This window comes from Podarcis bocagei, assembly GCF_964188305.1.
Source record: "Podarcis bocagei genome assembly, chromosome: 7".
Lineage (NCBI taxonomy): Eukaryota > Metazoa > Chordata > Lepidosauria > Squamata > Lacertidae > Podarcis > Podarcis bocagei.
Window position 1 is genome coordinate 27,131,329 of NC_138132.1, and position 11,595 is coordinate 27,142,923.

At 44.7% G+C, this 11,595-nt stretch overlaps 1 long non-coding RNA gene across 2 annotated transcripts; it reads left to right on the plus strand.

Moving 5' to 3' along the window:
• The first annotated feature begins 543 nt into the window (after positions 1 to 543).
• LOC308591415 lies at positions 544 to 2,855 on the plus strand. 2 transcript variants are annotated; one of them, XR_014010163.1, is made up of 3 exons: positions 544 to 694; positions 1,313 to 1,490; positions 2,422 to 2,855. It is a non-coding gene; the product is annotated as an uncharacterized lncRNA (long non-coding RNA). The 2 variants fall into 2 exon arrangements; XR_014010164.1 differs by lacking the exon at positions 544 to 694 and having other exon boundaries at positions 1,082 to 1,490.
• The last annotated feature ends 8,740 nt before the right edge of the window (positions 2,856 to 11,595 follow it).

The window sequence follows — 11,595 nt, forward strand, 5'->3', positions numbered from 1 at the left end:
GTGTTGGTAGATGAAACAACACACGCAAAAACACAAACAAAACCAAGGAGTGCCTGGAAAATATGGGTCAATATTTGACCTGATGTTTAATTTAGACCCAGTTACAACGTGCCTCTATATTTGAAAAGCAGGGTCAAATGAGCTAGCCAAGCACACTGGTTAATTCCGGGTGCATTTCAAAAAGCTGGTGCATCTCCTCTTGTTGGGTTTGCCTTCTCAAACAGGCAAACTCTTCTAAGCTGTGCTCCTCAAACAGTGAACTCTGTGGTGCTGCTGAACACTTTTCGCAGACACTGAGGTCCAAGACCCCACCATATTGGCTTGATGAGCTCAGCACATGTGCTTAGTGCTCCTAAGACACAACATGTGAAGACATAAATCTCAACGCCCACTCTGTCAGCACAAGTTGCAACCACGAGGCCTTGCTTCTAGGGGGGTTCCTCCCCCATCCAGAGAGCCACACGCAACCATATACTTATCTCTTCCCCTCAGGGAAGGCACAGAAAACGTGAGTGGCTAAGCCACCCCCTCCCCGGTTGTTCAGACACACCCAGGGGTTGGGGCGACACTATCTGCCTCCTCATCTCCAGGCGGCTGGATCTGAAGAGATTTCTATCTCTACCACTATATGTCTAAGCAGAAGCAATACACCCTGTGTGATTTGGCAACCATGATGTGGCTGCTACAGACAAAGGTAACGTGAAGCAAATGGCTGATCATTTTCGGGGTGGGGCGGGGTGGGGGCATTCCTCCATTTCGCAGCCTTTGAAACGCTTGGCCATCTAATAATAACACCATGGAATGGAACGGATCGATTAGTTTAATTATCCTTCAGGAATCTGCTTGCTCGGCAGCTTGCTATCATTTTCTTAAGGCTGCTTTGCTAGGCTGCATTAGATGCAGCCATTAATTTAAGCACTAGCCAAGTAGCCATAGGCGACAAGGAATCCAATGCAGGCTTGTGGGGGAGAGACAGAGGCTTCAGGTTACATACGCTTCAGGTTACAGACTCTGCTAACCCAGAAATAGTACCTCAGGTTAAGAACTTTGTTTCAGGATGAGAACAGAAATTGTGCTCTGGTGGTGTGGCAGCAGCAGGAGGCCCCATTAGCTAAAGTGGTGCTTCAGGTTAAGAACAGTTTCAGGTTAAGAATGGAGCTCCGGAACGAATTAAGTACTTAACCCGAGGTACCACTGTACTTCTTTCTGTTTTCGTTTATGGGCTCTCTACTTCATGCTTCCAGTTTAAATGGCAACACTTCCTGTTTAAATTGTTTACATTTCTAATTAAATGCTAAAAGTTGCATTGCAGCTGGATGAAGATCTGTTGTTGTTGTTGTTGTTGTTATAAGAAGAAGAAAAACACCTCAATGAGTTTTACACGTTGAACCATTGCAGTCAGAAAAGAAACACCATTCAGTTCAATGGCACTTACTTGAATACTTAGGACTACAGTCATGCCATATGGTTGATCAGGGATGTGAACCCAGGTATGTCCAGCCAAATTCCAACGTGCTGATTGTCACACCACATTCAGCCAGCTCACTTTTCTATTACTATTAGGTGTTCCTAATAAGCTGGGTATTATGGTATATATTGCTGCTGTTTGTGGATATGTATCTTTGTATATAGCTATTTGTCTATCATGGCAACATAGATGCCTGCATTTTTGAATTATCCTTGGAGGTGTGGCTATGGAGGCTGTCATAATAAGGTCCTGAACTTCTAAATTTACCACTACAGTGCTGCTGAAGCGTGTGTTTGCCTCATTTCTCTGTAATCACAACCAGCACCGACACATCTGAGATTACATAATAGTTTTTACCTTGGAGGCCTGATACCTCCTCTTTTTAATAATAATAATAATAATAATAATAATAATAATAATAATAATAGAACTGGGGCTTTGGGAATAAGTCACCACTTGCTGTCTTACGCATTTTGAGCCTTTAGCGGAAACTGACTGCATATTCCCCACATTTTCCTCCTTGCCTCAGTGAGGGCTAGAAACTTTGCTTTCTTGTCATTTCCAAAAATGTGTCGACCCCAAGCAATCCAGACTGAGTGTTGTGATATACAGTACAGCGGTACCTCTAGATGCAAACGCGATCCATTCTGGAGCCCCGTTCGCATCTAGAAGCAAATGTAACCAGTGATGGCACATCTGCGCACGCGCACGTCGCTTTTCACCGCTTCTGTGCATGAACGTGACGTCATTTTGAGCGTCTGCGCATGCAGAAGCGGCGAAACCCAGAAGTAATGCGCTCCGTTACTTCTGGGTTGCCGTGGAGCGCAACTCGAACGCGCTCATCCTGAAGCACATTCAACCTGAGGTATGACTGTACAAGGAAGCAAGACTGCATACACATATGTACACACAGAAGCCCTGAACTTTTGTATTCTTCATTGGATTTGTTCTAGGGTGGAGGCACATTGACAGTCCGGATTTCCAGCAGATGTCACTACCGTCATCCTTGCCTGTGGGGTTGTGTTGATTCCTAAACAGCTCACACAGAGGCATCAGCTGTTTGTTCACACAGTCCTGCATCACTTGCCTCTCCTTCTGTAATGACAACCTGCCCAACTCCAGCTCCTTTCATCTTTGAATTTTAAAGTGTGTTTTAAGCCCTCATTAAATCTCACTACACCCAATGTGAAGGAGGTGTTAAGTGTTATTAACTGCATTGTACACAGAGGGAAACTGAGGCACAGAGCGGTCAGACGACTTGCCTGCAGTCACAGAGGAAGTATGTGACAAAGCCATTAATAGAACCTACGACTGCTGGATCACCACCTCCCTTTTTAGCTTTGACCATTCCAATAAATACCAGCATGATGCACATCAAAGCAATAAACTGTGATGTCTCATGGTTTGCCGTAGCCTCGCCTCCTCATCCTTCTAATGCCATATAGGTGAATGGTCCATTTGATGAACTTATCTTTCAGCAGGTGATGCTATCATTGTCTTGCTTGGGCAAAAATGTTTAGTTCAGGCATGGGGGACCTGTAGCCTTCTGGAGGTTGCTAGACCACAGTTCCCTTTATCCCTGACTATTGCGCATGTTAGTTGGAGTCCAATAACATCTGGGGCCTCACAGATTCCCCATACCTGCTTTATATTGCAGGGCATTTTGAACAAGAACGTCTGGAAATCATAGAATCATATAACTCTAGAGTTGGAAGAGACCATGAGGGTCATCTAGTCCAACTCCTTGCAATGCAGGAATATTTTGCCCAACATGGGGTTTGAACCCACAACCCTGAGATTAAGTCACATGCTCTACTGACTGAGCTATTACATTGCAAATTTACAACCCACTCTATTTCAAGGGCTCAGGTCTGTGGCAGGCATTTTAGCGAAGAAAGATTCAAGCAATATTATGTGTTTGTATCACGTTGATGGTAAATTATTATTATTAATTGAATTCATACCTTCCCTTCCTCTTCAAGAAGCCCAGGGTGCTCCTTGTTTATCATTACATGAATGAGCCTCAGGAAAAAAATTTCCTTTCTCTCCTTCTCCAGCACAGCTGTAAAAAGATTAGAAGCTTTGACGTCTGTTGTTAGTTAACCGCAGTTTAGGGTTACATCTGAACCTGAAAAGGTGATTTATCTTAACTGTGGTTTCCTGAAACAAGCCAACTTTATAAACCACGCAGTGGTTTATAAATTCTCACACCCAGACAGAATGCTGACAGTGGTTAGTTAAAAAATGGAGTGAAATCTTCTAATATGCTAATGGCTACACCAGAGAAGCAGAAAAGAGGAAGTGGTAATCCTATGGCTTGTTCATGTAATGATAAACCATAGGAAACCAAATGCAGCCATTATCTTGAGGCAGACTCAGAATGTATATACCAGAGCATCTTGTTAGTTAGTCTGAGGTAACTATATTAGCTGAGCTGAATGGCTTAAAAGACACTTGAGAATACAGTCGGTTCAGTGGGAGATTCTCTGAAATCCACCCCTCTGCTGACATCATTTGGCATTATAAAACTGTTCACCAGTGCCAAATTGTAAATGCATGAGCCACCTTCGATTTATTTATAGAATTTGCATCCCGCCTTTTGCTGCAAGCAGCTTTGAGGCAGATTTCATCTATCGTAGAATAATGAAATTAATTTTTAAAAACAAATATTAAACAGCAGTAAAACTACAAAATAAAACCAACAGAGGCAGCAGCAGCTAAAAACCATTAAAAGGATCTCAAATACCATTAAGTCCATATGAGAGAACGGAACCGGGATTTCAGCTGGTGCCTAAAAGATAACAAAGATGGCACCAGGTGAACCTGTCTAGGAAAAGGGATCAAGAATTGGGGTGCCAGCACAGAAAAGACACTTCTCTTTCACTCCTTCTCAAAAATGAATAAATTAATTTAAATAAATAGTTATTTCCCCATGCAATTTTCGCATGTGTTTTTGTAGGTAAATTTGCTTTAGAATTACTGGTTTCATTTAATAGTTTAAAATGCTTTTGTAACTTGTTTGCTTTTATTGGTATCCTGCAATGAATATTTTAGATTGCCTTTTGTAAACCACTTCCAGGTTTTTTGTTTGAGTAAGTGGTATATAAAATTTTGTTAAACTAGCACTTCTACCTTTTACTGGGGTGGTTTGTTTGGGGGTGAGGGGGTAAATTTGCCTAGAAACATTTGCTAAGGAGCAATATAGACACTATACGCACCCACACCTTAGTAAGTTATTCAAATCCAGTACATTCCAACAACTGTGGATATAAACAAAGCAGAATATTCAACATGGTTCACAAAGGATACAGGCTTCCTATGCACCATTTTAAAGCTCATTTAATCCTGTGAAGAGTAGTAAGTTCAGGATGCTGAGAACTAGAATTCTGTGAGGGGCAAACTACAGTTCCCAGGATTTGGAGGGGGGAGGCATGTGCTTTAAATCTATGGTGTGTACACAGCCACACAAACCCCATTCATCTCAATCACTAATGAAGAGCAAGTACCCTTCTCTTATCCCAGCTCAGCACGACATTTTAGGCATGAGCTTTGGCCTGCTTTGCAGAGGAGCCTGAAGCGAGATTCCTCAAGAGTTCAACACCCAAAAATAGAAGCAGAATTTCAAAAAGGGTTCTTAGAGGACAGCACAATCTGGGGCTGGGGCTGCAAGTCAGGCTTTTCCTGGCTTCCTGTCCCACCCCCCACCCCCACCCCGATCCAACACTGGTTTTTTTGTGGCTTTTGCACTATGACTTCTCCCAGGTCTCCTCTCTGCACGGGTGTAGCCATGGGGGGTGGGGCAGCTGCCCCCCAAGATCAAGTAAAACAACAGAAATACTTAACTGACCAATCACGTCGGTCCTGCCCTCCCCCAAATCCTGCCCTGCCCCAAACCAAGTCCTACCCACCCCCCAAATCCTGCCTACGTCCATAGCAGTCTGTGCTGTGACATAAATGCTGGTCTTTCTCACTGTGCTTGAAGTGGGTGTACAAACGCAGCCGGAAGACATTGGGAAGTGCTAAAACTGGTACAGTGGTGCCTCGCAAGACGAAATTAATTCGTTCCGCAAGTCTCTTCGTCTTGCGGTTTTTTCGTCTTGTGATGCACGGTTTCCCATAGGAATGCATTGAAAATCAATTAATGCGTTCCTAGGGAAACCGCTTGCCAGGCTGGCGGTGCGGAGAAGGGCTTTTCTCCGCACCGCAAGCCTTCAGGACAGGTACGGGAACAGAGGGGAAGGCGCGCAGCGCTTCTCCTCTGTTCCCGGGGCTTGCGGTGGGAGGAGGGTTTTTCCTCCCCACCGCCAACATTCAGAACAGCATTCTGAATGTTGGCGGTGGGAAGGAAAACCCTCCTCCCACCGCAAGTCTTCAGGAAAGCCATCCGATGCCGCGCGGCGGGAGGAGGCGTCCCCCCCCCCCGCCCGGCATCGGAGCTTCGTTCTGATGCCGTGTGGCGGGAGGAGGCGTTCCCCCCCCCCGCCCGGCATCGGAGCTTCGTTCCGATGCCGCGCGGCGGGAGGAGGTCCGAGGACTGTGGGGAAGACGCGCTGCGCTTCCCCGCTGTCCCGGAGATTTCCCTATGGGCTTTCATCTTGCGAAGGAAGCCCATAGGGAAATTCGTTTTGCGAAGCGCCTCCAAAACGGAAAACCCTTTCGTCTAGCGGGTTTTCCGTCTTGCGAGGCGTTCGTCTTGCGGGGCACCACTGTACCACTCTTGTAGTGTTCTTCTTTAAATTTGAGGTAAGAAACTAGCTGATTGGGCGACAAGGCTTCCAGTCCTCCCCCCGTCCCCCCCGCTGTACCAGTGTTGCCTGGGTTTATTTGGTTGTATTATTTTACCTGAAGTAGCTTTCTAAAGTAAATATTTCGGGGAGGGACTGTGGGTCAGGGGCAGAGCTCTGCATTGTCAGAAGAACAGAAGAAGAGCCTGCTGGATCAGATTTGCATTGTAAATCTGAAACCTGTCATCCAAGTCCTTTGAAGGAAGGTTGAAGGAGTTTGGTATGCTGGAAAAGAGATAATTAAGAGGAAATAGGAGATAAGGGCATAGGGAGAGCCATGTTGGATCAAGCCAAAGGCCCATCTAGTCCAGCACCTTGTGGTCACAGTAGCCAACAAAGGTGTTATGGGAAGCCCAAAAGAGGTCCTGCGCACACAATTGCTCTCCCCACTTGTGATTCCCCAGCAAATGGACTTCAGAGACATACTGCCTCTGACAGTGGTCTAGAGCAGTGGTTCCCAACCTTTTTTGGCCATGCCCCACCTAAGCATCTCTAAAATCCTGATGCACTCCCCCGTCCTTGACATATAATTCTTATTATTCAAAAAGTGAATTACTCACATGAAGGAAGCCTAAAAGGCCATTCACTGTCAATAACTAATTCTCAAAGTGCCCCCTCCCTTAAAAATCAAATTGCTCCCCTGTGGGGCGTGTGTCCCACGTTGGGAACCGTGGGTCTAGAGTAGCCATTAATAGCTTTATCTGATAGCCTTCTCCTCCATGTTTTTGTCTCATACTCTTTTAAAGTCATCCCAATTGGGGGCTTTGGGTTGGGAGCAAATTTCATAGTTTTAACTCTGCGCTGTGTGAAGAAGTACTTCCGAATCTTCCCATGTTCAGCTCCATTAGGTGCCCCCAATTTCTAGTGTCATAAGGAAGGGAGAGCAACAAAAGTCCTGTATAACTCGAGGAGAAATAAACAGAGGGGTTTTGTCCTTCTTGCGTCATGTTCATAACAGGGAGACATACAGCTAAGCATATTAACTCCCTTCAGGCCTACACAGGCATCTCAGTGTGGATCATGGAACTCCAACTGGTTGCTAGGCAACACCTCTACACACACACACACACACACACACACACACACACACACACATGCCTGGCTGACTGTCAACAGGGTTAACCCTTAAGTTACTGACGGAATGATCCCTGTTGTTGTACTTCCAACATCCGCCAGCCGCCAGCTTTTGAGAGTTCGTTTCTCTGTCCCTTTCCCAGCACCATCCAACAAATGGTTAAAAAAAAAGAAACGTTGAAATATATTCGGCACAGCTCTACTTCATTTGGCTGGATGTACACATAGATTTGCATTCCACTGACAACTTATTTCAAGATTTTATTTCCACTGAGAGAGATATCAAAGATCAAAGGGAACGAATCAACAGCAACTTGCCTCGGAGGCATTGCTGTTCCCAAGGGTAGAAAACATCTGCAGCAAAAGAGCCGCCACTTGTGGAAACATGCATGGCGGAAAGAGAGGAAGCTCTGAGCTCATAACACTTGCAAAGGTGGGAAGGTTGTTGTAGTGCAATTAAACCAATCACACATGTAAGAAGAAGAAACTGGTCCGCTAGTGACCAGAATGTTGGGAAAGGACCTGAGAAGACCAGAGCTCAAACCTCCATTCAGCCCTGAAGCTTGTTGTGTGACCTTCAGCCACTCACAGTACCTCACAGGATTGTTGTGAGGATAAAATGAGGTGGTTGGAGAGCCATGTTTGCCACCTTGAGCTGCATGGAGGAAAGTGGAATATAAATGTAATGATGATTAATAATAATAATTTGTCATGACTTCTGAATCCAGCATTAATCTAGAAGTAGAGGCTGAAGAAGCACCAGATTTGGAGCTAGATTGAGTCCTGGTCATTCAGGTGAGCTTCACAGGCTCTGCTCTGCATCCCCACCCCTGACCTCCACCTGAAGTTCAGTTAGATAGTGTCACATGAAAGGGCCTTTTCTGTGGTGGCTCCTTAGCTTGGCTATGGTCTCCCATGGGAGGCCCACCTGGCTCCATCCCATTCCCTGCTTGCTTTATGTCACCCTATTGAAAAGCCTAGCTATGCCAGAGAGCTCTGGGAAGAAGTTGAACTGAAATAATGTTTGAAGCTGCTGCTGATTATTGATCAGACTGCTCTCTGTTGTCATTTTATGTCTTTAAAAGAAAATACTTTGATACCGCTTTTCCAATGCAATAAAACAAAAATTATCAGTAGAACATCCCAATATCAAGCAGGAGCAGGTTGTGGGGAGACGCCATGCATCTTGCATCCTGGCTGTAGCATTGCTGCCACTTATGGGGAGAAGTAAGGCAGTGGCAGGTAAATATTGTTCCAACACACTGGCACAGCCAACATGGTGCTTCTCCTGGTGTGCCCGGATAGTGCCAACCTTCCCAGTGCTTTGTTCCTCTCCTTCCCAGTGACCCTACCTAATTTCAGTGAGCAGAACATTCCACGTAGTGGGTGCCACGACAAAATATTTTTAATATTGCCTTACATTGTTTGATAGGGACACAGGTGGCGCTGTGGGTTAAACCACAGAGCCTAGGACTTGCCAATCAGAAGGTTGGTGGTTCGAATCCCCGCGATGAGGTGAGATCATGTTGTTTGGTCCCTGCTCCTGCCAACCTAGCAGTTCGAAAGCATGTCAAAGTGCAAGTAGATAAATAGATAAAGTAGATAAATAGGTACCGCTCTGGCGGGAAGGGAAACGGCGTTTCCGTGCGCTGCTCTGATTCGCCAGAAGCGGCTTAGTCATGACCCAGAAGCTGTACGCCGGCTCCCTCGGCCAATAAAGTGAGATGAGCACCGCAACCCCAGAGTCTGCCATGACTGGACCTAATGGTCAGGGGTCCCTTTACCTTTATATTGTTTGATATAACTGTCTTTAGGTCGCTTGCGGGGGAAAGGCTCTTATTTGATTGAAAGTTGAGATACAAAGATTTTGTATGTTGCTTTGTGGGTTTTTCTTTTTTAAATCTCTCTCTCTCTCTCTCTCTTATACACACAAGCAGTTCTGGACACGTAAATTCAAGCACATCCATGTTCACGAAACGGTTAACTGGGGAAGGGTTATTTGTAGCACCAGATGAGCGTTGAGTGCCCATGCTCACTGGCCTATAGACACAATATCCATTCTAGTGGGATGCCTTGGAAGCATCTGCAGTGCATCTGTGAAAACATTTGAGCCAGCGTCCCAGAGAGTTGCAGCCCATGTTTGGAATGAAGCTGGTGCAATGGAAATACATTATGTGATTATCAGGAATCTGCAAATGCAGTCTCGGTGAGATCAGTTTGTGAAGGGTGGCTTTCGGACACAAGAGCGCCCCACCTCCTTGATCCACATTTGCTGGCCCGGAGGCAGCTGTATTTAGGCTGCCTTGGCTGAGCACTCCTAGCTGAGCACATGGGGAACACCTGTGGGTGCTGAAAAGGAGTGGCGAGCCATTATTTTCTTGACATTCACAGAACTGGAGGATGCACAAAGCCAGAAGGAGCGGGAAAGCAATTGAAAGAGTTTTCTTTTAGTGCAGGGGTGAGGAACCTATGGCCCATGGGCCAAAACTGGCTCATCAGGTGGTCAAATTTGGTCGGCAAGGCCATTTTCCCCAAGCCACACACATCTCTCTGTGTGCCCCCTAACGTGCAAAACTTTTAAATTATTTTTTTGAAATGGCACAAAACTTACATGTATGCCGTGATCAAAATAGTGTCTTTTTAGATTTTCTGATTGCAAAATTCTGGATAAGTTCATCAAAGCTGACTCACTGAAGCTTGTTAGCAGGATGCCCCTCAGTTTAAGGTGGGGATGAATAATAAAAAGAGAACAGAGAAATGGAGGAAGAGTGTGGAGTGCAGGGTAAGGAAGTCTCACAAAGTTCAGATTTTTCCCATGAAAACAGTCACTTGGATGCCTTTTTGAAATATCAAACACTTTTTTTATACTGCGTGTGTGTGTTTTGAAAACAAACAAAAAATACTGAAAGCAATGTACAAAAATAGTCAAAGCCGTTATTTAAAAACAGCTTAGATAATAAATACCGTGGGCTGGCCTGAGAGCTGTTCCTTCAAAATGACACAAATATCTAGGGATAGAGGCAAACATGTCAATTTCTGTTTCTCATTTTTCCAATCTCAAATTAATTTGGTGACCCACTTTTCCACATCAGTTTATGTTTTAGTTTTTTTAAAAAATTAAAATATCCTTGTGAAAATTCACCAGCATTTTAGTGCAAATTTATTCTCATATGCACATTTTGTATGCAATTTTGCTTCATATTCATATTTTTTTGCAAAGGGATTTCCTCTAAGACAATGTGCTAGTGTATGTTATTTTCACAGATAGATGCACACTTTACCCCAGTTTACGCATTTTTGCACACATTTACAAAACTGTATTGCAAAATTAGGAGAAGTGTGCAAATCAAAGGATGGTTGAGATTGAGTTTGCATGTAGTTTCAGCTAAATGGTTATGCTTTTGGTACCAGGTCATCATCAGTTATTTGTTTTTTGTTTGCTTGCTTGTTTGTTTGTTGCCGTTCTGCTCTGTGCCTTTTCCGTCCTTCTCCTTTGCCTTCACTGTCAGTGTCCTCATTTGCCCACGCTACAGTTTAAGTTGCTTGTGCAATTTTGACAAGGATGTTGCAGATGCCTGTAAAGAAAATCATATGGGTGCCCACAGTCAATCTTGTTAAGTGGTGCAGTGGCCAAATGATGCCAAGGCAGGGAGGGCGAGGGAAATGATGTCAAGAAGATGCAGCGTTGAAACAATGGGAATGTTTGGTGTGGTGAGTATTTGGGACAGATAATTTGTTTGGCCACATCAAATATGATAATTTTTAGCTGAACGTCGACATTAGAGAATATTCAGCATTTCTCTCATTAAAGTCAGTTTAGCCTCCCCCCGCCCCCCATTGGGCTTCTCAGTTCTAACATTTACAGCAGGGCATCAGTAAAAAAACCCACCACCACGGCCCCATCCACATTATACATTTAAAGCACTATTATGTCACTTTAAACAGCCATGGCTTTCCCCAAAGAGTCCTGGGAACTATAGTTTGTTAAGGGTGCTGGGAATTGTCAAGAGACCCCTATTCCCCTCACAGAGCTACAGTTTCCAGAATGGTTTGACAACCAACCCCTCTTCCCTGGGAACCCCGGGAACTGTAGTTCTGTGCAGGGAACAGCGGTTCCCTAACAACTCTCAGCACTCTTAACAAGGTATGACGATGCTTTTAATGTATGGTGAAGATGATCCCTGTGACAGGTTTTGAAACATTTTACTAGTGTAGCTCTCGGCTTGATTTATCCTGAGAGGGAATTCAGAGTGTATACTCATTCCTGCC